At 45.2% G+C, this 23493-nt stretch overlaps 1 long non-coding RNA gene across 1 annotated transcript; it reads left to right on the forward strand.

The window, feature by feature from the left end:
- The first annotated feature begins 11932 nt into the window (after positions 1-11932).
- On the forward strand, positions 11933-23493 carry LOC127059603 (uncharacterized). The gene is made up of 5 exons (XR_007777574.1): positions 11933-12054; positions 13142-13197; positions 16272-16462; positions 20696-20794; positions 23232-23493. It is a non-coding gene; the product is annotated as an uncharacterized LOC127059603 (long non-coding RNA).

Consider the following 23493-nt stretch of genomic DNA (forward strand, 5'->3'; position numbering starts at 1 on the left):
ATTAAAGTTGTCATTGCTTTCTTTAGCACCCTGTGCATGCTGGTAGAGCATTTGTTGGTTATGACATTAATGTTTTCTCATAATTGCCTGTAAGCAGCTGATTCCCTGCCTTTAAACACTCATTATGTGAAACTTCAAAGTACAATTCATTGTGGTATCAGATGGTTAAAAATTATTTCATCAATTCTTTTTCACAAAATTGGGCACAGGTTCTGTTTGGGATAAAACATTTCCAAGTATCTCCAAGCTCCTGTGAACATCCCCAGGCACCGTGGGAGTGTCTTTGGAAGCCTCCCCATTATATTGGCACATCAGGCAGTGAGTAATCTGCAGTCATTCACTACAGAATAAATTGATTATTGCTTTATTGAGGCAGTCCTGCTCAGTGGGATATTTACAGCACACACTGGTGGAAAAGAGCTCTCTCCAGTAGAGCAGAGTGGGAGATCAGCATCTGACTTCTGAATGGTGAGGGATCAACAAAAGCAGCAAGAGGGAGGGTGATAATCCCCTGTCAGTCTGAGCTCTCAGTCATGCTGGCAAAAATATCCCAAGGAACTTCCTGATTTACACATTTGGAAACGCTGGGAAGCAGCATTTGGAATGACACATCATGCCAGAGAGGACAGGAAGAAATACAGAGGAAGAGCAAAGCCCACACCAAACCAGGTCACAGAGTGATTTGTGACAGGTGGTGCTTGGCCAAGGAATGAAACACGGGAAGGAATCCCAGAGAAAAGCCTGGCCCAGAGAGGCCAAGGGCTGACTCAGGGAGGGGAGGGAGCAGGCTCAGAGCATTTCTCTGCTGGGTTTGAGCACCCAGCACCAGGTGCTGCTCAGCTCCCAGCTGCAGTGCCAGAATTCTGCAATGAGGGTGATGCTGCTGCACAGCCCCAAGTGCTGGGGAGGGCAAAGGGCTCCACTCCCCCCTCAGCCACAACTGCCTTCCAAACATCTAATCTGCACTTTGGAAAGAGTGGCCATGCCCTTCTGGCCTGCTGAGATCTGGTGGCCATCCTCAGCACTGCCCTGACAAAATTCAGTGCAAACTTTCCCTGCAGAATTCAGACCAAAGTCCCATCCCTAAAGAGATCACTGAGGAGCTGCCATAAACTCAGAAAACAAGTTTCTCTAATGCAATACTTTACAATATGGGACGTTTCTAAACTACAAGGTGGAATTAGACACCGAATTTTTAAAAATCTGGAATCAGAAGAAGCTGCTTTGCCCCTGCAGTAGTTCTGCACTCATTGCAAGACTTGCATCCCTGCTGAAGTGAGGGGCTTGGTGCTCTTCTCACGTGGAGTTTTTCCAGAATGTGATAGCCATAAACTGAAGTAGACACAATTCACAAGAGGGGACAAGAACATAACTCTAAATAATTCAGCAGAAACTATTTCAGGTGCTTCTGGGGGCTTTTTGCATCTACCATTGTATTTTCTTCCTAAATAATTTCCTTTTGCTAATCTGACTAGTACAGCAGAGGCCATTTAAAGAAGCACTAAATCACAGGTGGTATAATGCCTTCTACACAAAGGAACAATTTAAAAAGGACAAACCTCATTTCTCTGGGTTTCAGTGTTACCAGGGAAGTGTTACTTGTACCATTCATTTGTGTTTGCCTTGAGCTCACCATGTGTTCTGCCCTGTAAAATCTGAATATTCCTGATTCCTGGACTTGGCAAAGGACTGACACAGCAGATAAAAGGTCCCTTGATCTGCTCCCCTGTGTGGCCCAGTGGGTGATTCAGGCTTGCAGCCATTGCTCTGTGAGCCACACAGGCTCCAGTCTGGGGTCAAGCTTAGCCCTGGGAGGCAAAATTTAAAACACCAACTGCAAAGTAAAGAGAACCTGGAGGGTGACAAAAATGCATCTGTTGGACCCCAGCTCTGATGTCTTGGTCTGGTTGGGCTGCTGGGAAATGCTGGCCTTTCAATAAAGCCTATTTGTGCATATTATTAAGCTATCAGATAGAGAAGTTGTGCCAGGTTTAATTGTAGGTACTGCAAACTGCTGGGATTATTCAGTGCTCAGGGTTTTGCTGTTCCTCACTGATTTCCCCATTATTGGCTTTCAGCTGGACAGACTGATGGACACTTGCACTGAGGTGCATTGATCTGGGAGGTGGGAACTGAAGGAGATGAGCAGGGGAAGCCTTTAATGTAAATTCTTCTGTAAAGCAAAACTATATTTCAGCATGGAGTTCCTTGTATAATCAAGGAAGCAAATTATATAAAACAGATCTTTGATCATGAGGATGTTTTCCATGCAAAGTATGCTGCTTTTCCCACATTAATATCCTGTTTGCTCCTAATGAAGGCAGAGCCTGCAATTTTTGTTACAATCCAGTACCAACACAGTCATCATTTTCTTTCATTTTGATTTTCATCAGATTTCTTTCATGGGGGACCAGTTGCAGGTGCCTGAGTCTAGAAAGGAGCAGGTGTGAAAGATTAGGCACAATCTGATGCCTGATTTAAACCACCAGGTTTCTGTTGAACCTTAGATTTTTTCCACCTGTGAAGCCACTTTTCCTTCCAGTGTGTGGTTTGCCTCAGTTGGTTTGTGTCTCTCCCCACCATTCCAGGGCTGCCCTTTGCAGAGCAGAAAACTGGAGTTCCTGGTGAACATCTGCATTTTCCAACTGGAGAAGCAAGGACTGTCCAGCAGAACAGGTGGGAGGATTTTCTAAAGACACAAAACTCAGCAGGGGGAGCAGATCCTCCAGTTTTCCTGGCAGCACTCACTCCCCTCCTGCAGGCAGGATTCACGCAAGGCAGCCCTGAGGGCCAGGAGGTGCTGTTGGAACACCCTGCCCTTGTCTCTGCCCCTTGGGAATGGCTTTTAGCTGAGCTACCCCCCGAGCAAGGCTCCCTGTGCTGCCCTCCCTGGGCTGCTCTCTCCATGGGCCCTTCTGCAGTGAGATTTTCTCTTCCCCACTCCCCAGAATCACTTGGTGGGTGTGAGCTGGTTCCAGTGGGGACAAACAGCTTTGTGGACCATCCCCTGGGGAGGCAGCACTGACCAGGGCTGGGCTGACAATGGGTTTGTAGCTGCAGCTTGCTGGGAAATGGAGATGGAGCCCTGAACGGGAGGGTTTTCCCTAGTGCAGGGTAAATGTGTGTGGGAGGACAAGGGGACCTGTGCTGCTCTGTCAGGGAGCAGTGGCCAGGGCTGCATCCCTCCCTGCAGGGCTGAGGGAGGCAGAGGTTTGTGTTTTCCTTGTTCCTGGCAGAATGTAAATCCATCGATCTGTGCCCCCCCAGCAGCCTGTGATGGCAATCATTGTTTTGGCCCCAATTCATTTCAACAGTGGAGGAGTTAAAACCCAATCTGTGGACTGTTGGTTTCCTCTCCCCCAGAGGAGAAAGCCCCCTGCCAGAAAACCTCCTGAGAGATGAAATGAATGAAATGAATCTCATTCTGCAGGAGGCAGAGTTAAATTTATCTAAATCCATCTCTGGGCTCACACCTCGAGCTGGGCCCAGCCTCCCTGCAAGAGCCCAGCCCAGGGTTTGATTAAACACTTTCCATGGGGCTGGGTGCAATTTAGAGCAGGAGCTGCTGCACTGAGATGCTGAACACTGTAAACAGTATTTGCATTTTGTTATGAATGTTTTGCATAACTTTAAGGATGTTTTCTTTATCCCCAAGTGGGGCTGGTGAGAGCCCATAATGTGCTGTGAAGTTCCAGGAGCAGACAAATTTGTTGAGCTCAAACAGGCCAGTATCACAGCAGACTAAGAGTGTTCAAGCAAAGAGTGTTTTGCATCAGAAATGAGTGTATATTTGCATTTTTGATGCAAAAAGCCACTTCATCAGCCCTGCAAATAGAGCCCATAACTGAGGCAGTGCAGAATTCTATGAAATTGAAAAGTTGTGTGTAATTTCTGAACAACAAAGTCTGTTTTGCACAGCTCTAACTATAGCTAATATTTAAACCAATTTAATCATCGGTGAACTAAGGTGTCAGGAGCACTCTGAGCTTCTTTATCACTGTAGGTTTCTCATGTCCCTAGCTCTGTGCATTGTGCCTTTTTTTTAAAAAACATTTTTTAATTAAACTTTATCCTGTTTAATTGCTAGGAAAAGAAAAAAGTGCAGAAAGTTTGAGATCTGAATTTTAAATATCCTCGTTTTAGCTCTCAGTTTTATGGGAGCTGCACTGGGGGAATCTCAGCACAGGATTCCTCTGGAAAGCCAAAGTTGAACTTTTTCATCCCAGTCACAGTAAAGGTGCCTGCTCTAGAGCTGGCTTTGGGACTGCACTCTGTGATCACTGCCCCAAGCTCATTAAGAATTCCTGAAATTTATTGCCAAAATCCTGACTTTTGACAATGCTATTGTATCCAGAATGAGTTCTGTTTTCTGGTATTGGGGAGCCACCATAGGCTGGCCCTCTGAGTTGGGTTCTACCTGGAAAAGGGAGTGGCCTCCCTCCCAAAGCAGCTTTTAATCCAGTTAATTGTCACTGGCAGCTGTTAATTCTTGTGCACCAATAAGGTGTAATATCATTTATTTCTCATGCAATCCTTCTTGCTCGTGTTGATTGGTTTTTATCTCAGTGAACTCGTGTCTCCCCTACCCAGAGCCCACCACACATTCAGTCTCACCAGGCTGGCTGCACAATGCAGAGGGAACAGGGATTTTGTGCCAGTGCCAGCTCACCTCCCTGAGCTGAGGGGTGGGATAGGGGTGGGAGCTGGCCAGGACTCCTCCTGCAGGTGGGTGGTTGCCACCTCTCACTGGCTTTCACCGAGAGCTTCCTGCCTGTTCTCAGAAAAAAGAAAAAAAAAAGGGAAAAAAACCCCTAATTTTTTGAAACTGTGTTTATAACAAACCTTGGTTTTCAATATAGGGTCAGAGGAAATGTGATTTTAAGTCAGTAGTGTGGTTGGGCTTTTCTCTTTTTTGCATTGACAATATTCAATTAAAAGGAGATCCTTCTTTCACAGAGTAAGAGAGAGCTACTTATTCCTTCTATAAGCAGAATTTCTTGTGTCAAAGGCTTGAGATATTGTGTAAATACTGTAATTGCAGCATTTCTAGCAAATGTTGTTAGGCTGAGCAGGGGATCTCAGTCAAATGTCAGGATCCTGTCTGTAAGGTATTTCCACTCCTAAGTGTAGTGCAGAATGTCACTGTCATTCCAATTAGTGCAGCTGATTGCTGTTAAATTTGTTTTATTTGACATACTGCAATACTTTGCTTCGAGCCAGACATTCTGTGCACCACACAGAAACACCACATAACAACAACAGACATTAGGGCTGGTGGCAGACAGGACCTCTAAGAATTGTCAAAGAAATCAACTTCCTAACTTTTGCAGCGTTTCAGCTCTGTTTGTGGCAGCAATACTGACAGATCTTTTAGGACAACACAGAGATACAAACCACAGCATTTACATTCATGTGCTCCTGGTTTGCTGGGCAGCAATATTCATTTATTTACTTTGCCAGGCAAGGACATCCATTTCAACACTTCACTCCTTTGTCATTGTACATTTAGTGCCCAGGAAATTGAGAGGATGAAGTTTAAAGGTTCTTAACGTTAGTCCCCCTCTTCTTAAGTGGCCTCTTGTAAGGCTTGGGAGCCCCCAGGGTGGAGCAGTTCCCCTGCCCTGCAGGGATTTTCAGTGGGAGTGCTGAATTTGTCCCGGGGTCAGAGGGCCACTGAATAGTCTGGGTGGGAAGGGACCCTCAGAGACCATCGAGTCAGCTCCTGAGCCTGCAGGGCACCCCAGGGACCCCTCAGAGGATTGTTCAGAGCTGCCAGGGAAGCCTTGGTGAAGTGTCAGTGGCAGGCTGAGAGGGATTTGCAAGGGATTTCCTCTGCAGAGTCCTGAGCTCTGCCCAGGTGATGTTTGATCTTCACCTGATCTTCACCTTCTCCTTTCTGCCATGCAGGGTCTCCACCCCTCTGCCTGCTGCTGGGCAAAGCCTCAGTACCCAAAAGTGCCTTGGGTGCCCTGGGGGAAATATTCAGGGCAGAACTCGAGAGCCCAGGGGTTTGCAGTGAAAGGTTTGCAGTTTTGCAGGAGATGTTCAAGAGTGAAAGGGCTGCAGACTGAGCTGCTCTGCTGTCTGTCTGCCGTTATTGGCCATGCAAATGAAACCAAAGATGTGCTGGCAAGGCACTGGGGATGGCAGAAGAGGAGGGACCCTCCATCAACACTGCCTGTTTTTATTTAAATAAACCTTCCTGTGTCTGCCTGTCAGTCCCACATCCTCCACTGGCCTCCCATCAGGAACATTGATGCATGCCCGACTGAACATTTTACCTTGCTGCAGTGCACTTGTGCTGGAACCAGGGCTCAGCTCATCCCTCTGATGTTGGTGGGAGCAGCAGCAGCAGCAGAGAACAATTGCTGAGCCAAAGGAGCTCCTCACACAAGGAAACACAGCTTTTCTTCCCACATTGACCCAGCAGTGTAATTGCACTGCTAAGGGGACAACTGCCACATTTCCTGTGTGACAGGTTCCTTGGGCTCCCTTTCAGGCACAGCCTGGGCACCATTTCCATTGCAGGGAGCCAGCAAGCTTCAGGAATTCCTGGGTAGCAGGAAATGTCCTGGAGTAGAATGACAGCAAACAGTTTGAGGGATGTGAGAGAGGGAGGCTATTACATACTGAGAATATTTATGTAGGCATATTTGTAAAAATAATCTCAGAAAAAAGCACCTTTCTATGTCTTGAATGTCACAAGAGGAAATTTGCAGAGGTTACACTGCAATCTCTTTAAATGATTCCTGGTATTTTATTTATTACACTGGCATTTGGGGAATTATTATTTTTGTTTTTGCTCGTTGTGGCTTTCAAAGCATGATGGTGCTGTCCACATTTTCAATCAATAGCATGACATTCTCTGGGAGCCAGTGATGGCCAGAATTTCAACCATCACCCTGAAATATCAGCACAGGACTGCTCAGCCAAGGGAAGCATCTCTTCCCTGCTCTCAAATGCTCAAACCAAGCTGCACAAAACAATGGTCCTCTAGGAGACTTGGCTCAAATTAGGACCCAGAAAAGGCTCCCATAGTTCAAAATTAGTTTTACTAAATTCCTGAAAAGGACAGGAGAAGATCTTACAAGCTGCAGAGCTTTTTTCTCCCCATGAGAAGGTACAACTACTGCTCCCATATTTACCTGGCAGTGCTAACAACTAAAGTTAACTAGAAAATTGAAAGGGGGGTGGAATATCCTCAGTCTGCAAGGACAGTACAGAGCTGGAAAGATTCCTGGGCACTGCTGAGTGCACAGAAAAGGCTTTTCCATGCAGCCCCTGAGCCCTGGCATGCCTGAGCCTTGCTTTGAGGCCGAGCCTGTGCAGCAGTGGCAGCAGCAGCCCATGCTCTAGGAGCAGCCAGGGGCTGGGGCAGTGCTCCTGGTGCTTGCAGAGTTCTTTATTTCTATTCCATTTCACCAGGGTGAGGGTGCTCAGAGGCCAGGGGAGGGCAGAGCTGGGCAGCACTGGGGGATATTTGCACAGTGTGCTGCAGCTGCTGCTACAAGGGAAATATAAAATTGTTTAATGGTGCCAGGAGACTCCAGTGAAATGAGAAATCCAAGGCAGACAAGGAATCATCCCTCTGGGAGTAGCAAGAGCTCCCTGCCCAGTGGCACCCAGGGATGTGAGGGTTATGGTTTGCTGCTCCCTCCAGCCATGAGGGGCATGAGCTGGGAGAGCCAGCAGGAGCGCAGGGAGATGAAAGCAAACAAAACCCTTCCTCATGCAGCTGTTCCACAGCTCCTGGTGGCAGTGATATGTGGATGGAGCAGAGCTGCACCAGGAGCTGCTGTAATAGGGGTAATATATCCTGCAGATAAACCCAACAAAACCTCCCACAGAAAGCATGCATGGTCCTCTGGGATTTGGTGCTATAGCTTTATGGACTTTTCAAATGAATATGTATTAAATCTAGCATATTAAATATATGTCTAATTACTTGTATTTTTAGTGGCTGCTGACAGAATTTATCCCAGCAGCTCTATTTACTCATGTATGAGAGGAGAGACTCTATTATCCACTGCTTGCAAAGCCTACATCTGTTTTTGTTCCATTCTGCTGCCACGTAGCTTTAGCAGGGCAAGCAGGAGCCACTTCATTCTGTCAGAACACATAATCATCCCAGGTTAATGCAGAACTCCCCTTCTTTCTCCCAGCATTACCCTTTTACATCCATTGCTCCCTTTGTTTTGGGTCACTGGGCCAGGCTTTCTCTCCTGTTATCAGAGTTTTTCAGTTCACAGCCTGAAGCCCCTCCAGTTGTTAACAGATGTTGCAGGCAGGAGATGTTTAACCACTGCTGTTGCACAGGTAAACAGAGCCAGCGTGGCAGGAGGTGAACAATTGCATTCCCAAACAGAAATGACACACTGAGATGTTTTACTAAGGCTCATCTCACAATTACCTGAGCTTTAGAAAATCTACAGTGTCCCTTTCCATTGTGTGCCTTCAGCTGTCCCTGGGATTTCAGTCCCACTGCCTTTAGAGGCTGCAAGCAGAGGCACCAAATAAATAATATTGCTCTAAACAGTGCACTGAGCAGAACTGTGTATCAGGCCCTTCTGTTCATCAGTCTGAACAGAATTTATATATATATATATATCAGAATTTTGGTAATAAAGTCCTGACCTTTTGGTCAGACTTCATCCATCTGTGATATTAACCAAATTAGTCAGTAGAAAATTAAGAGGAGGGTGTAGATTAAAACTTAAATTCCTGATGAGTTTAGGAGTCTAATCATGGTTTGAGGTTTTAAATCTTGGATCAGAATCTTGAAGCTGAATTGCTGTGTCATATGTCTCAATAATCATCACTATTTTCTCTTAATGCACATCTGAAAAAGATGTATTTCTGCTTCCTGCTATCTCCTTTCATACAACTCGTGGCCCTATCATTTTCTCAGGCTGGGAAAATAATCTTCCCAGAAGCAGGAGGCAGCATTATCCTGGCTGTGTTAGCATTCCTCAGAGTACTCCAGGCTCATGCTTGTGTTTCCCACTCCATGGAATATATTTATTCAACGCCTTTTTTTTTTCCTTGCTGCAAAATGTACAGACAATCCTTTCAACTGCTGAACTGCTGTATTACAAGAGGCCCCAACCAACTGCTTTTACTCTGGCAAGCTGCTGTGCTTGCTGAGTTTCCTGCAGAGCATGATAATGCATGTAAAGCATGGCCAGGAAAAGCCCACTGGGAAGTGCTGCATCCCAGGGACAGCAGCAGAGTGGCTTTGGAAGTGATGCCTGTGCTGAGCCTCTCAGCCCAGGAAGAGGCAGCCTTGAGTGTGAGCTCCTCGTGAGGATGAGGAGATGTAGGGTTTTACACGCTGCAGACAGCCCACTGATCACTGGTGGGTTTGAAGAGAGATAAAAGTTTGAATTTTAAGGGGATGAGCTAGGGCAGGTTTTGTTTCTGCTGGTGGTGTTGCTGCAGTCAGAGAAAACAAAGCTGGTGGCACTGTGGCAGTGCTGTGTCTGCTCTGTAAATATTCTGGAAGTGTTCAAGGCCAGACTGGATGGGGATTTAAGAAGCCTGGAGCAGTGGAAGGTGGCTGTGTCCAGGAAAGGGGGGTTGGATTAGGGGATCTGTAAGGTCCCTGCCAACCCCACCCTTTCACGATTCCTGGAATTTCAAACTCTTGTGCATCCAGTCTGGCACCTTTCACGTTTGTCACCTATGGAGAAATGTGAAATTTAACTGCATTTCTTGAAGCCGAGCTTGGTCTCCTCTTTCCCTGATTTTTGTCATAGCACCTCTAGGAAAAGGCTGGAGGAAAAAGAAGAATTTGCCATTTGTCCTGAGAGCTCTGAGTAAAGGAGAGCAGCCACAGCAGGGCCGTGCTCTGCTCGCTGTCCATCCTCCAGTCCTGTGTCTGTTGTTCCACTAAATCTTTAAACTTCATATGCTAATCTGCTTGATGAAGTATCCACTGTCTTCCTTCCTCCTCCTCATTAAACTGCCAGTAATCTCACCACATTGGATGCATGACCCCTGGGTGTTTGCCCCAGTGAGTTACCAGGGAAGGACTGCTTGTTCTTTAATCCACTCCCATCAAAGTTACAGATTTAGTTCCCCCAGTACAGACAGTGATTCCCATCAGAAGAAGGTGCAGGTAATAATTGCCATTTATTACCTGCAACACAAATCAGGTCTGAATCCTCTGTCTGTGTTGGCATGAAAAATAACCACTACTCACTGGAGCAAAAGGTGATGACCCAGCTAATGGAGTGTCAAAATGAAGCCAGCAAAAAGGAACGACTTTCAAAGTCAATGAAATGGACAAGGAAAAAAAAAAAAAGGTAAATATTTTATATATTTTGGAGGATTAACACTATAGATTTCTTATTTTTTCTTTGCTGTTGTTAATTCAGTCCTGCAGAATCATCTCATCTAAACACAAACATTTTTGTGGGGAACTGTATCATGTTGAGAAAGCTTAAAAATACAGACAACCCCAATATTATTCAGAGAGCTCTTCTACTTCTCTGCTTCTGCCAGACTGCCAGTCCCAGACCTGCCTGTCTCTGGGTGCAGCCAGCCCCCAGATGTGCCAGGCTGTGTGTGACTGCAGGAAACCCCAGCCCTGCTTTGTTTGTTTGGTTGTTTTCAGCCCAACAAACAGGAATAAATGTCACTCCAACCTCTTCTCGGGTAAATGGCTACATCTGTATTTAACATTTTGACCTAGATGCAATTGGCTCTAATCAATCACTAATAACTTTCAATTTAGGCATACAAGAGAATGAGTAAAATGCTGCTGTTCTTTCAAGTATTCCTCGGATAGAGCAGCTTTTATTGGAATTATTCCACAAGAAGCTGTAGTGGCACAGGTCAGTGTCCAGGCTACTCTTTTCAAGAAAACAAAAGAATTAAAGTTTATTGGCTTTATCTGGAAACTATTTCTACCAGCTGTACAAAAGTTTTGTTTGCTACGTGACAGTTTACTACTTTAGCTCCTAACTTGCATCAGTTGGCACATAATGAGATCAAGTGAGAGCTCAGCCTTAAGCTGTCTGTCTGTCATATTATCTGTTCTGCCATGGAATAGGAGCAGGCAGAGCAGCTTGGATAAATCAGCTTTTGCAGTTGTCATTTCCTGCTATGTGGGGACTTTATGGGAGAAATGCATTGTCTGGATTAGGCATGGATTGATAGCTGTGCTCTCCAGGAATGATGAAGAAATACCAGAGATGATCATTATCCACAGAGGCAGCTTCTGCCAGCCAGCCACTGCTTCACCTTCCATGGGAATAACTTTTTTCCATCTCCTTCCAGAGCTGAGCTGGTGTGAGCAGCAGTGAAGAACTCCACTGGTGAGTGCCTTAGTGCAGGGCTGAGCAGCTGCTGGGGCAGAATCCCTAAAGCTCTGCAGTGGCTGGACACAGCTCCTCAGCAGCTTTTGAGGCTGCACGAAGGCAAGATCACATTTCATTCAGCAGGAAGTGGAAGGAAAGGGTAGGAGGAAAAAAAGAAGAATAAAATTCAGTCTCTGCAGAGCAGAGCGAGGTGCTGAATGTGTCACAGGACTGGAGCAAAGGTTGGAACTGGAATGGAAAACGTTGTACAAACCCCAGCCCAGTTTCAGTCCCAAATCAGAGCAGGTGGAGGCTGCTGGTGCTGGGATGGTGGAGTGGGGAGCTCTCCTGTCCTGGCTGGCTGTGGCAGGGCTGCCCAGGGGCAGGAGCAGTGCCTGGCTCGGGAGCCCAGCAGCCACCAGGGAGCCCTGACCTGGGGCTGTGAGCCAGGCCCTGTGGGCTCCCTGCTGAACTGGCACACCCTTTCTAATGCAGCACTTCATTCCTTGTAGAAAACACAGGAAAAAGATCTATTGAAGTACATTTCTCTTCACTTTAAAGCTATTTCATACTGGCACTTCCAGCTTTATACTGATGTATCAGAGCAGATCTTGCAATGTCTCCCTCTCCAGCTGTCCTGCCTTTGAGCCCATCTGTCTGAAGAGCTGGAATTGAAGAACTTCTGTTCTCTTGGCCTCCTGGTGAAGGCAACAAAGGCCACTGAGGAGTTTGTCTGCAGTGGAACCTGCTGATGGTGAGGATGCCTTAGGTTACTAATGCTGTGTCTATTTTGTTATATGAATAGTTATTAATATTGTTATATTGTAATAATATAACATGGAAGTGTGCACCCAGCTCTCCACATTCTGTTTTCACACCTCTGGGACCCAGAAAAGCTGGCTGGACACAGTCCCTGTTCTTTAGAGCACTGGCTCAGGTAAAAACAATTCTTACACACAGAGCAGTGACTCCAAGAAAAATCTGATTTCATAGCTGTCCATAAGAATCCTTTGATTTGAAAATGCTGTTTTTCCATATGAGATAACTGAAGCATGAATATTTCCACCATGGTAAAAGATGAATCAGCTTTCCCCAGGAGCATCTCCAGGCCCACAGCAGTCTGTCAGTCCAGGGCTTTGCTGAGCTGAGCCTGCCACTGCTGCCAGAGTGGGATCTGGTTCTGAGATGGGGCATGTGGGCACTGAGATTAACCTTCCAACTTATCACTTACAAATTAAGCTGGGATTGAACATCAGAGGCATCAAAGTGTTTCTTGCCCGTATCACAAACTGAAGAGATGTTTGTAGTATTCTGACAAGGCACGAATACGAGAATCAAATCAAGCAAAAATTGTAAAGGAGCAATGAAATCAAATGCTGGAGGAGCTGAAAGCTGAAGTGCAGGGATTTGATAGGAGCCCCTTTTGTACTCGTGCAAGAATGAAATAAATACTCTCTGGCAGCATGTGAGGACAGAGTGCTGAGAAGAACACAGGAGGTGATCTCTAACTCAGGATGATGAGATTCCTGACCCCATTTCTCCAAATGCTTGTTGTTCACAGCCCAGGAGCTATTGTTATTTTTGTAATGCAGATGTGAACCAGGTAAAAGTCTTACTTCAATTCATTACTACATTTTCACTGCTCCTCTGGGAGCCCCCTGGAAAGCTGAACTCCCACCTGAAGGCCCCAATATTGCAGGTTCTTCCCCAGGTGTCAGGATTTAAACTCAGCCAAATGCTCTTGGCTTTAACACCCAGTAAATGGAGAGACTTCTGACCCCAGTTACCACCTTCGTGCTGCTCTTGGACTTAACAAGATTCTTGTGTTCTTCTCTTCACAGAATTCTTTCTGGCACCCCTACAGAAGCAGAGCCTGCCCTGTACATTCCAGTCTGAGGTAGGATTTTTTGTTTGTTTACCTAATTCCCACTGAGCCTTTAAAAGGAAGGAACCATATGGATGCTATATATAGGAGTTTTTTCTCTCCAAATAAAGTGCAGCTACCTGTGGACTCAACAAAGCAGCTGTTTAAAGATCACACTAATTTTTGAACAAGGAAAACAAAACGTGACTTCAGGATCTTTGTGCAAGTCAGCAACATCTGTGTTTAATACAGCAATCAGGCAGTGCTTTGTTTTTGCAAAAGTACAGAATTCAGTTTAAACCTTGGGGATTTCAAACAAATCAAATTAAAGATCCAGCCAGGGACTGATGCTTTAGAGATGGATGCTGATGCAGTTTTTTTCACAGAATGCCATTTCAGTTGGGAGGAAGCAGTGAGACACTCCCCTGGTTTGGTGCTTTTTTTGCAAACCTGCACAGGTGACATTGAAACACTGTTCAGGCATTGCTGAGTGCACCCTTCAAGCAGTTTGGGGGGATTTGTCAAACTATTGCATTTATCTCCTGGCAATCAGTAAGCTTGGATGCTCCAAAGGATGAACTTTAGCAATGGACACTTGTGCAAATTCAGCACTAAATAAATGCCAGCACACAGCAAAAATGGATGTGGTTTACGCAGGAATGGCAGAGATAGCATGTGCATGCTAATTATTTTAATTTTCATGCCCTTGTGCTGCATTTTCCCATTTCCCACCCTACTGAAGATGGTCATAATGCCATCATGGTGTAGATGAGGAAATGGACAAATAAAAAGAACAGTTAAATTATTCTTCAATTACAGAATCGTGTTTTTCAGCTCAGTAGCTTCTTTCATATTAAATGTTCCTTTTATTTGCTTGTTGTTAAACAACATTTAAATATTGTGAAAGATTATGAGTTGGGGAAAGTAGCACATTCTTTACATCCCTTCTCTGCTGCTAGAACATTATTGCAAATAAATCAGAATTCACTTTGCTGGTATTTGGTTTAAGGCTTTTTTCTTTAAATTAAAAGAAACATCTTAAGCAAGAGGCTTGCCACCTCCAGAAGAGTTTGCAATATGTAAAGGTTACATTGCAAATAAATAAAACCTCAAATGCAAACTCATCCAGGCTGGGATATCTCTGCTCAGAGCATCCCAGTCCCTCGCTGTGCATTCCAACATGCAGCCCAAAATGTGTTTATTTCCCTGCCTGGTGCTGGGGATCATTTCAAGCCCATTAGGTCAGACCAGGAGAGAGGGATTGTTCAGAGCTCTTGAAACTCCTAAGAAAAAAATTACTATTTTGGTCACACTGAGGCTTTTGCTTCTCCCCCTCCCCATCTGTTTTTGAATGTCTGGATGCTCAGATCTCCCTGTGGGAGGGTGCTGAGGGAGCTGCTCGTCACCGAGTGGTGACACAGAGAGCAAATGGCAGGGGGAGCTCCCCTGCACCCCCAGACAGGGACAGGGACACTGGGCAGGGTTTGGGCTCCTCATTCCCTGCTGGCTCCCAAGCTCCAGCTTTGCTCCCACAGTGCAGCTGGAGTGAAGAGAGTTTAGCACAAGCTTTACATTTCACTTCCCTTGTAATAAATTACTCTGCTGAAATCTGTGGAAACAGGGTGTTGTTTTTAATGGGCAGGAAGGTAAGGTCCATGTTTTCTGGTAGGATTCCCAGAGTCTGAAGTGGGTTTGTGTTGCTGGAATATGCCATTTGAATTTTACCTTTTGTCCTAGAGATTACTGAGAGCAAACTTTCTTTGAGCATGCATCAGCTGAGATGGTTTGGGTTTTTTTTTTTCATTCGTAGCAGCGAAGCAGAATGTTTAGAGAACATTCTTAAAACAGAAATAATGTTAAACAGTAACTGCAGAAATGCCAACCAAAGAGGGGAGCCTCAGGATGGAGTTATTTTTTAATAATATAGGTTAAATAAGATTCCATATTTGACTGGAATTTGATAGAACTCACATTTTTATATCCATATATCACAGTTGTAACCACAAATATATGGAAACAACTTCAGTCTTGTGCACAGAACTGTTCAAAACTTTTTCCAAAAAGCCAAGTCCTTTACAGAAAGCAATTCCCCAAAAAAATGATTGCTCATTTCTTTAACTAACCAAATCAAGCTAAAGCAAATGTTGTAGATGTTTATGTTTTTATTTGAATGTTGATAATGTTTGAATATTAGTTTTGCAGAAGGTATTTTGGTTCATCCAGCTTTCTTGTGTGCTTTTTTATTGTTTTGTGATCTATTTGAATATTATTACCTTTTAATATCTCAACATTGTTAAGATTTTGAGATTTCTCTCAGATTTCCATCCATTTTATTCAAAATGCAAAACTGCTGTTGAATTCCATTCTAACCCAAAGTAAATATTAACTGGAATTTTTCCATTTTTCCAATAAACTCAAGCAATGTGTGATACAACCTTTCTAACACATTCAGAATTTAATTTTGTATACACAACAAACAATACCTTGAGCAGTGGTATTGAGATTTTTTTGTGCAAGTGCTTTTAAGACTTTGGTTTCCTGGAGGTTGCTCACATATAAATCCAAGATGCAAAATTCTAACGATCACTGAACTAAACTGGGTAAAATCATTTAGACATGATCTCAGCTGATTGTCACAATTTGATTCAGTAAATACCAAATGCAAACCTAAAATTTCTTTAGGTTCTGCCATCCTGTCAATACAAACTCGTCCCAGCTTGTGGTGGCAAGGCTCAGTTTTCTCACAGAATGCATTTTTGTGTTCTGATAATGAACCCCTGCTCACTGGGAGGAATTGGAATCTTACAGGGAAGCAAGAATTTGAACAGAAGGCAATTTCTATGCTGCTAAATGTGAAATCATAATGTTTTTGCTACATAAACCAAGCTTATTTCACAGCACAGAAAAAAAATCAAGTGAAAACCATGATCTACTGAGTCGCTGAAGTGAATCAACCTCTTAGAAAGCCGAAGGTGTTCATTTTAAAAACCTGCCTAAATATTTCCTGCCTAGAACTCGTTTTTATATGCAGCGCATCAATGATGGCCGCTCTTCTCAGAGTGGAATTTTCTTTTCTTTTAATTCCTGGGTTGTGGGATGTTTTACAGCCAGTTCTGCAGCACACAAGGATGGGAAGAAAGGCAAGGACAGGAGAGCTTTGCTCAGGAACTTCTGTCCAAGATGCGCCACCCAGTCTTGGAGGTGTCCAAGATGCGCCACCCAATCTTTCATCCGCAGCAAACAAACGCCCAGACCTGCAGGGGGAGGAGGAATTGGCAGCTGGAAAAGCTGCCTGGAGGTCAGCAACAAGGACTGGTAATGTTTTGCCCTCTCATCCACCGCTGGAGTCTGTGCAGGAGGCTTTGGCAGGAGGAAAGGTCCTTCCCCTGGCGGAGCTGGAAGGTGCGGTTGGCAATGCGCGGCAGGAAGGGAACAGCACATCTCTGCAGAGCCTTCAGCAGAGAGCTCACAGGGCCAGCTTTGTGGGGAAAGGAGAGGAAAAGCACCTGGAAAGGAGAGGAAAAGCAGCCCTGAAAGGGGAAGCAGCCTGAAAGGAGAAAAGCAGCCTGTAAGGAGGAAAGCAGCCCTGAAGGAGGAAAAGCAGCCCTGGAAAGGAGAGGAAAAGCAGCCCTGGAAAGGAGAGGAAAAGCAGCCCTGGAAAGGAGATGAAAAAGAGAAGTTGAAAGCGTTGAGTTTGAGTACCGGGGGTTTTCAGCTCACTTAAATTACACCCTGTGCAAAACACGCAAGAGGAGCTGGTTTAAAGCAGATTTCCTCCATCAAGTGCAAGCTTTAACTCCCTAGCTGGGCAGTGAGAGTGTCATGGGCACGACTGTCCCATTCCAGATAAATCAGGATCAGGGGTAGCAGCAATGGGTGGAACCCTGGCGCAGGCTCAGGCCAGAACAAACTCCTTTCCTGAAAAGGTTTCACTCCTGCAAATCAGGAACTCTTTCAGGGTAAATGGGATGAAACAAGCACTGAGATTCTTGTTCACTTGCAGAGAGAGAGCAGTGAGATTCCAGTGCATTTTCAGAGAAACAGTGACTTGTAGAAATGCTCTGCACTCCCTGTGCCCTATTTCTTGTCTGCCTTTAAAACTGTGGATCCCAAGAACACAGAGGGAGCTCAGCAGAGCAGAGGCAGAGGCTGCCTGTGGCAGAATTTGGCCCAGAACACGAGATTTCCATTCTCATCTCCTGTGCTGGAGAGGAAGGTAGGCATTTACTCAAGTCCATAACTTCAGATTAAGAGTTTTTTTGGCCTTGTTAATAATTTTTTTGTTTTACAAATGTTTTGAATTAAACAAGATTACAGGAAAAAAAATCCATTCTAATTCAATCAAATTAAATATAATTAGATTTTATATTAAGTTTTTCAGCATCAAATTCATTACCTTTAGGAGGATTTGTAATATAGTACAAATTGTAGCTCGTAATAAGGGGTTGGAGTAACAGTGAAATGAGTTTTTATTTTATTAGGCTTTACAATTATCAGAGGGATTCATTTCTCCTTTTAAAAGATTTGATCCTTTCCTTGACAAGTCGGTGTTTATGAACGAAACTTTTAAATTTAGTTAGCATCACACCACTCTCAAAATCAATAAATGCAGATTTTTATTATGAACAGTGTTTGTGCTATTTTTAGCCTTATGACATAGAAAAGAAAGAGAAAATTGAGATTGGTTTGCTCCTTTCTGCCCCAGTGGATGAAGCAGAAATTCTCTGTTCCCAAGTGGACTGACCAAGGCACAAATTCCATTTGTTAGGAAAATCTTCCTGTGGTAGCCAGATTTTTAGGATGCAGGCACAAAGCCAGAAGCAGCTGCAGTGGCTGCCTGTGCTGTGTTTGTGCTGCTGATGGGATGAGGTTCAGCTCTGAGCTGGAGCTGGAGCTCAGCTGAAACCCAGGGATTGTGCAGGATTGATTCCAGGGATCCCCTGCAGCTCAAACCAATGGAGGCCATTTCAGGTCACAGCAGCAGCTCTGGGGTGTTCTCAGTGTGCCCCAAGAAACCTGGCTTTGCTGTGCTGGAGAGGGGCTGGGGCTGTGTCAGACCTCTCCTGCCTTGCCCGAATTGTCCTTGCTCCTTGTTCTTCCCAGCCAAGGGCTCTCTGCTCTCCTCTCACTGACCACTCTCTGTTTTCTTGCCCCACTCTTTGTTCTCCTCTCACTGACCATTCTCTGTTTTCTTGCCCCACACTCTCTGTTCTCCTCTCACTGACCATTCTCTGTTTTCTTGCCCTCACTCTCTGTTCTCCTGTCACTGACCCCATTCTCTGTTTTCTTGCCCCTCACTCTCTGTTCTCCTGTCACTGACCATTCTCTGTTTTCTTGCCCCCCACTCTCTGTTCTCCTGTCACTGACCATTCTCTGTTTTCTTGCCCCTCACTCTCTGTTCTCCTCTCACTGACCATTCTCTGTTTTCTTGCCCCTCACTCTCTGTTCTCCTCTCACTGACCCATTCTCTCTTTTCTTGCCCTCACTCTTTATTCTCCTGTCACTGACCATTCTCTGTTTTCTTGCCCCACTCTCTGTTCTCCTGTCACTGACCATTCTCTGTTTTCTTGCCCCTCACTCTCTGTTCTCCTCTCACTGACCATTCTCTGTTTTCTTGCCCCTCACTCTCTGTTCTCCTGTCACTGACCATTCTCTGTTTTCTTGCCCCTCACTCTCTGTTCTCCTGTCACTGACCCCATTCTCTGTTTTCTTGCCCCACACCTCACCTGTGCTGTCCCCTCCCATTTTTTGGCACCTTCCAGGATGCTCCAGACCCTGCAGTGAACCAGAGCCTTTGCCTTTCACTTCTCCTGCTTCTTCCCCTGCACAATCCAACCTTTGCCATGACTTCAGCATTCCATTTTCCAGCTTTGGGGAGATGCTGACCACTGCTCGTTGACCTCAGGTGATCAGGGAGGGTGGATTTCCACTCAGGGCTTTGGCCTATTTCTACAACAGGAACGAATATTTTTACCAATTTTCCCTTGTAGATTCCTTAACTCACCATAAAACACTCCCAAGATTGGATTCATCAGCTCTTGCCAGGCCACAAATTACTGCAGATGAATAATAGATGTTCCCCACTCCTGGCTCTGCCCCTCCTGCCTCAGCCTGGCCCTGCTGCCCGGTGGCTGCTGATGAAAAGCAAACAGCCACCAAGGTGGTGAGTGGCACAAATTCATCATCCATTCCTCCATTCCAGGGATCCCTTGCATTTTTGAAACTATTTTCATTTCTTTTGGAGCCTGGAGACTGCTGAAGTAATAACAGCTTACCCTAGGAGCAGATTTCTTAGTAAACACTATACCTCTGTGAAAAAATAGCTGTTATTGTGCTCCAAAGGAAGCCAAGGAGACAGATTTATTGGATTTGACTTTTTTGGTTGGGTTCTTTTATTTTAGTTGATTGGTTTGTTTTTTTCTGTTTGCTTAGTTTTGCTTAGTTTTTTTAAAATTCCAAATCTGGTTTCTCCATTAAAATAAATAGAATTTGGGGGCATTTTAATCCACCCATTCCAGCATAAATGAGTGTGATTTGCCTTTTCTGGGTAACTGTCATTGTCATTAGAGGTGGCTTTTTGTTCACTGGATGCCTCATAGCACAGATTGCATCTCTGTATCTCACAAGCCAAAATTAGAGTCTACTGAGCAGAACTCTCACCTGTGCTTTAAAATCCCAGATCCTGGTGAGGAGGAGACTCAAAGCTTATTTTGGGACTCCTGTCTCCTGTAGATGAAAGGACTCACTGTCAGTAGCAACTGGAGATCCAAGAAAAGCATTTCTATTTTGAAACCTCCACGGCTGAACACGGATCTGGGAATTTCATGCTTTGGGGATACTTCTGTTACGTGTAAAAATAGGTGAAACTGAATCAATATTATGAAGAAAATGGCATTTTGTCTATAAATGTTAGTGGAAGAGTTTAAATATTTGGTTTCACACTGCTCGAGCGGATCCATTCCATCTCCAAACCGAGCACAGAGGTGGCTGATGGCACAAAAGCAATCAGGGCATTTCAGGCACTCACAATCAGGCTCCTCTTTTCTCCTGGTTGGGCAGCCCCGAGTTTCTTCCCCAAACTCCAGCCCTGATCTGCCAAGGGAGAGGCAGCAGCCCTGCAGTGGCATTGGTGCCATCAATAACAGCTGGTGTCCCTGGCAGGGGACAGCTCACTGCTGCACAGCCCGTGCAGGCTCAACCCTCCAGGATCCAAACCCAACAGTGGCTCATCAACAGCCACAATTGGTACAGCTCCTTGCAGGTCCCAGCTAAAATTCAGTGAGGGTTTGGCAGCAATTCAGTGCCAGCTGTTCTCTGGATTTACTGATGAAGAGACTCTTTGGTGGTGGCACCAAAAGTGTTATCTGGAGGAATTCTCTTTGCTAAATTGGGTGAGAAGGCCACCAGAAGAAAAAAAAAAAAAGTTTGTAATTTTTAATAGTTTTAACATTTTAATAGTTTTAATAATTTTTATATATTTTTTTGTATTTTTATAAGAAATGCAAGTTATTTCTGTCTCTTCTTCTTGCAGCAAGGAGCTCACCAGCAGGCTGCAGAGGAGCCAGAGTGATCTCCAGGACATCTGTGGGTGTCTGAGTGTGCAGCTAAGGCCCTGCCAGCGTGGTGTCAGGTAGGTCTCCATCACGAAATGCCTTTGCCACCTCTGATCAGCTGGGAGAATTCTTTTATTAAGTCTAATTACTACAAGTGCTCCCCACCAAAGCGCCACGATCTCGTTAATTCAATAAAATGTCTGTCTGGATGAGCACAGATCTATTCACAGTCACTATAAAGAAGCAGAGAAGGTATTATAAAAGTATAGATAAAAATGGATAAAAGGCACAGAGAAAGGCACTTCCTTTGCTTGCAGTTTGATCATTCTGAAAGCCCAGAAAAAGATTTCAGGTGGCTTAGATGATGAGAAATCTGGGGAATCTTGGAGTCTTTTGAAGGATCTTCAACCTTTTGATTTTGATGCCAATGTGTGTTTTCTTCTTATTGGTCATTATTATTTTAGGAGAATGTTGGAGACCTGTTACAGCTGGAGTTGTGAGTTATTGCAAGGTTAGAGCAACACGCATATTCTGGATATTTAATGGAGAACCAAAAAGATGACTTAAATTACAGGGGTTCTTGTGAGTTCTTGTCTATCAACCCAGAAAATAATTTCAACCTGTCAGGGAAAAATGAAAACTGGAGTCCTACTCAACAAGGTGCAAAATTGTTGCTTAATGTAATAGTAAATAAGCTTATTTTGCACTGTTATTCAGGATGACTGATTTGCACTGCTATTTAGGATGATTGGTTTCAGCACAAATGAAATATTTTTCAATTTCAGAAAAAAACCCAATCCAAGTATATTTTAGGTCCTTTATACAGATAAAATATCTGGGTGAATAGATGGGTGAGGGAGACTTCCATTGAACTTGTTCCTGGGAAAACAATTTTCTAACAGCAAAGGCAGGTTTCACAGAATCCTGTGGATTTCTGGGGTTGTTTCCAGGGCAGAAATTTTTTAACTGAAAAAGCAGATTGCACAGAAACAGGGAGGGTTTTGGGTGTTTTGAGAATGCATGATTGCTGATATTTGCAGGAGAGCTCCAGGAGCTCATCCCTGACGTGCTCTCATTTTCTTTGCACCAAGACACAAAACTCTGGGAGGTTGGGAAGGCAGGACAGTCGTCAGCTGCCAGGAGGAGCAGAGGATTGTCCAGTTGGCTGGCAGCCCTATTCCACTGCACTAGAAACCCCAGAGGTTCAGCTGGGTGGGAATGCAGCCCCCAGCAGCCTGCTCTCTCCCTGTTTCTATTCCTGCTGGGTTTGGCCAGGGCTCTGATTGCTCCTGCAGCAAAGCTGGCCTTGATGCCCTGGAGAGGCAGAACATGGACTGGCAAATTGAACAACCAAGTGAGACAGCTCTCCTTTCCCTACCCACACAGCCCTGGCACCTGCAGTGTGTCCCTGATTCCTCTTTCTCCCAGCACGGGGACACTTGGGGTGTCAGCAGAGTGAGCTGTCACAGCTGCCAGCATCCCCAAACTCACACTGACAATTTGTGCTCTGCTGATCAAGCCCCTGTGCTCCAAGTCCCTGTGTTTGTTCCAAACCCCTGTGTTCCAGCCCCTGCTATCCAAACAGAGCTGTCCATCCTGTCCCTCACATCTCTGCCCAGGGAGCTGGGCTGTGTTTGGTTGTGCATTCATTTCATCTGAGAATACTCAGGTAGGTCTTTTAGAAAGAGCAGAGCCTAAACGTTTTGATTTCTTACAGAAGTTTTGATTTCATCTCTCATCTCCAGCTTTACAGTGCCTTCCCATTATCAGCACAAAACTTCAAATAACAGAAAGTGTGGAAGCACCTGGGCTGGAATTCCCCAGGAATTTCCGATGTGCTGAGTGATTTAGATCACTGACTCCAGCAGTCTCTTGAGCAATTACACCGCCCTCATCCCTGCAGCTCAGAAGTGCCTCTGTTTCTTTCATGTTTGCTGCTAATACCACTGCACAATGCAAGCAGCCAGTGTGCAGACACACTGCTTTAGCCTCTGCCTCCTCCTGGAGGGAATTTTTCCCCTGATCAAATGAGGAGTTTCTGCTGGCTGTGGTGTCTGGTGCTCTCCCTTTCCCCTGTGTGACCTGCAGCACAACCCTGCTCACCAGGGCCTTTGGGGCTGTGCAAGGGATGAAAGGATCTGCCAAAGGCAGGCACGGACAGCTGGGCAAGGGAAAACACAGGGAGGAATTCCTCTCTGGTCTTAAAATCCTGCCTGAGGTTTATTGCACCTCTGCATAAAGCAGGGATTCCTCGCTGGAGCCCCTGCTGGGGAGTCAGGACCTCGTTTCCCTGCCGTGCATCTCTGGAGGCACAGGCAGAGTTTTCCCTCTGGATGTGGTGCAAGGAGCAGGCTGATTTTAGGAAAAGAGACCACGTCTTTGCTAAGGAAGAGTTTGCTTGCCTGTGCTAAGGAAAGCTTCACCAACTGGTTTTCTGTCAAAAAGTTTTCATTTGAACCTATTCTATTTTGAATCTATCCTGTCTATTCATTTGAATCTCTTCTCTTTTTCTAGGTAATTTTAACATTTCTTGTAAGGAGAACTGAAGGATTTATATTCCCTGCCAGGAGGGAAGGCATGTGCTGCCACTGCAGGTGCCAGCCTGGGCTGCCAGTGAGGCTGAGAGAGCTCTGACCTTTCCCTCTGCCCTCAGCCCTTGGTTCTCCTGCTAACCCAATTAAACCCCTTTCCTAATTGGAGTGCCCCCGATGGGGGTGTGTGACAGCACCAGTGTTTCCAGCATTTGTGCCACAGCTGAAGTTCCCTTTTGCTGCCT

Source organism: Serinus canaria, chromosome 4A (assembly GCF_022539315.1).
Source record: "Serinus canaria isolate serCan28SL12 chromosome 4A, serCan2020, whole genome shotgun sequence".
NCBI classification, from domain to species: Eukaryota; Metazoa; Chordata; class Aves; order Passeriformes; family Fringillidae; genus Serinus; species Serinus canaria.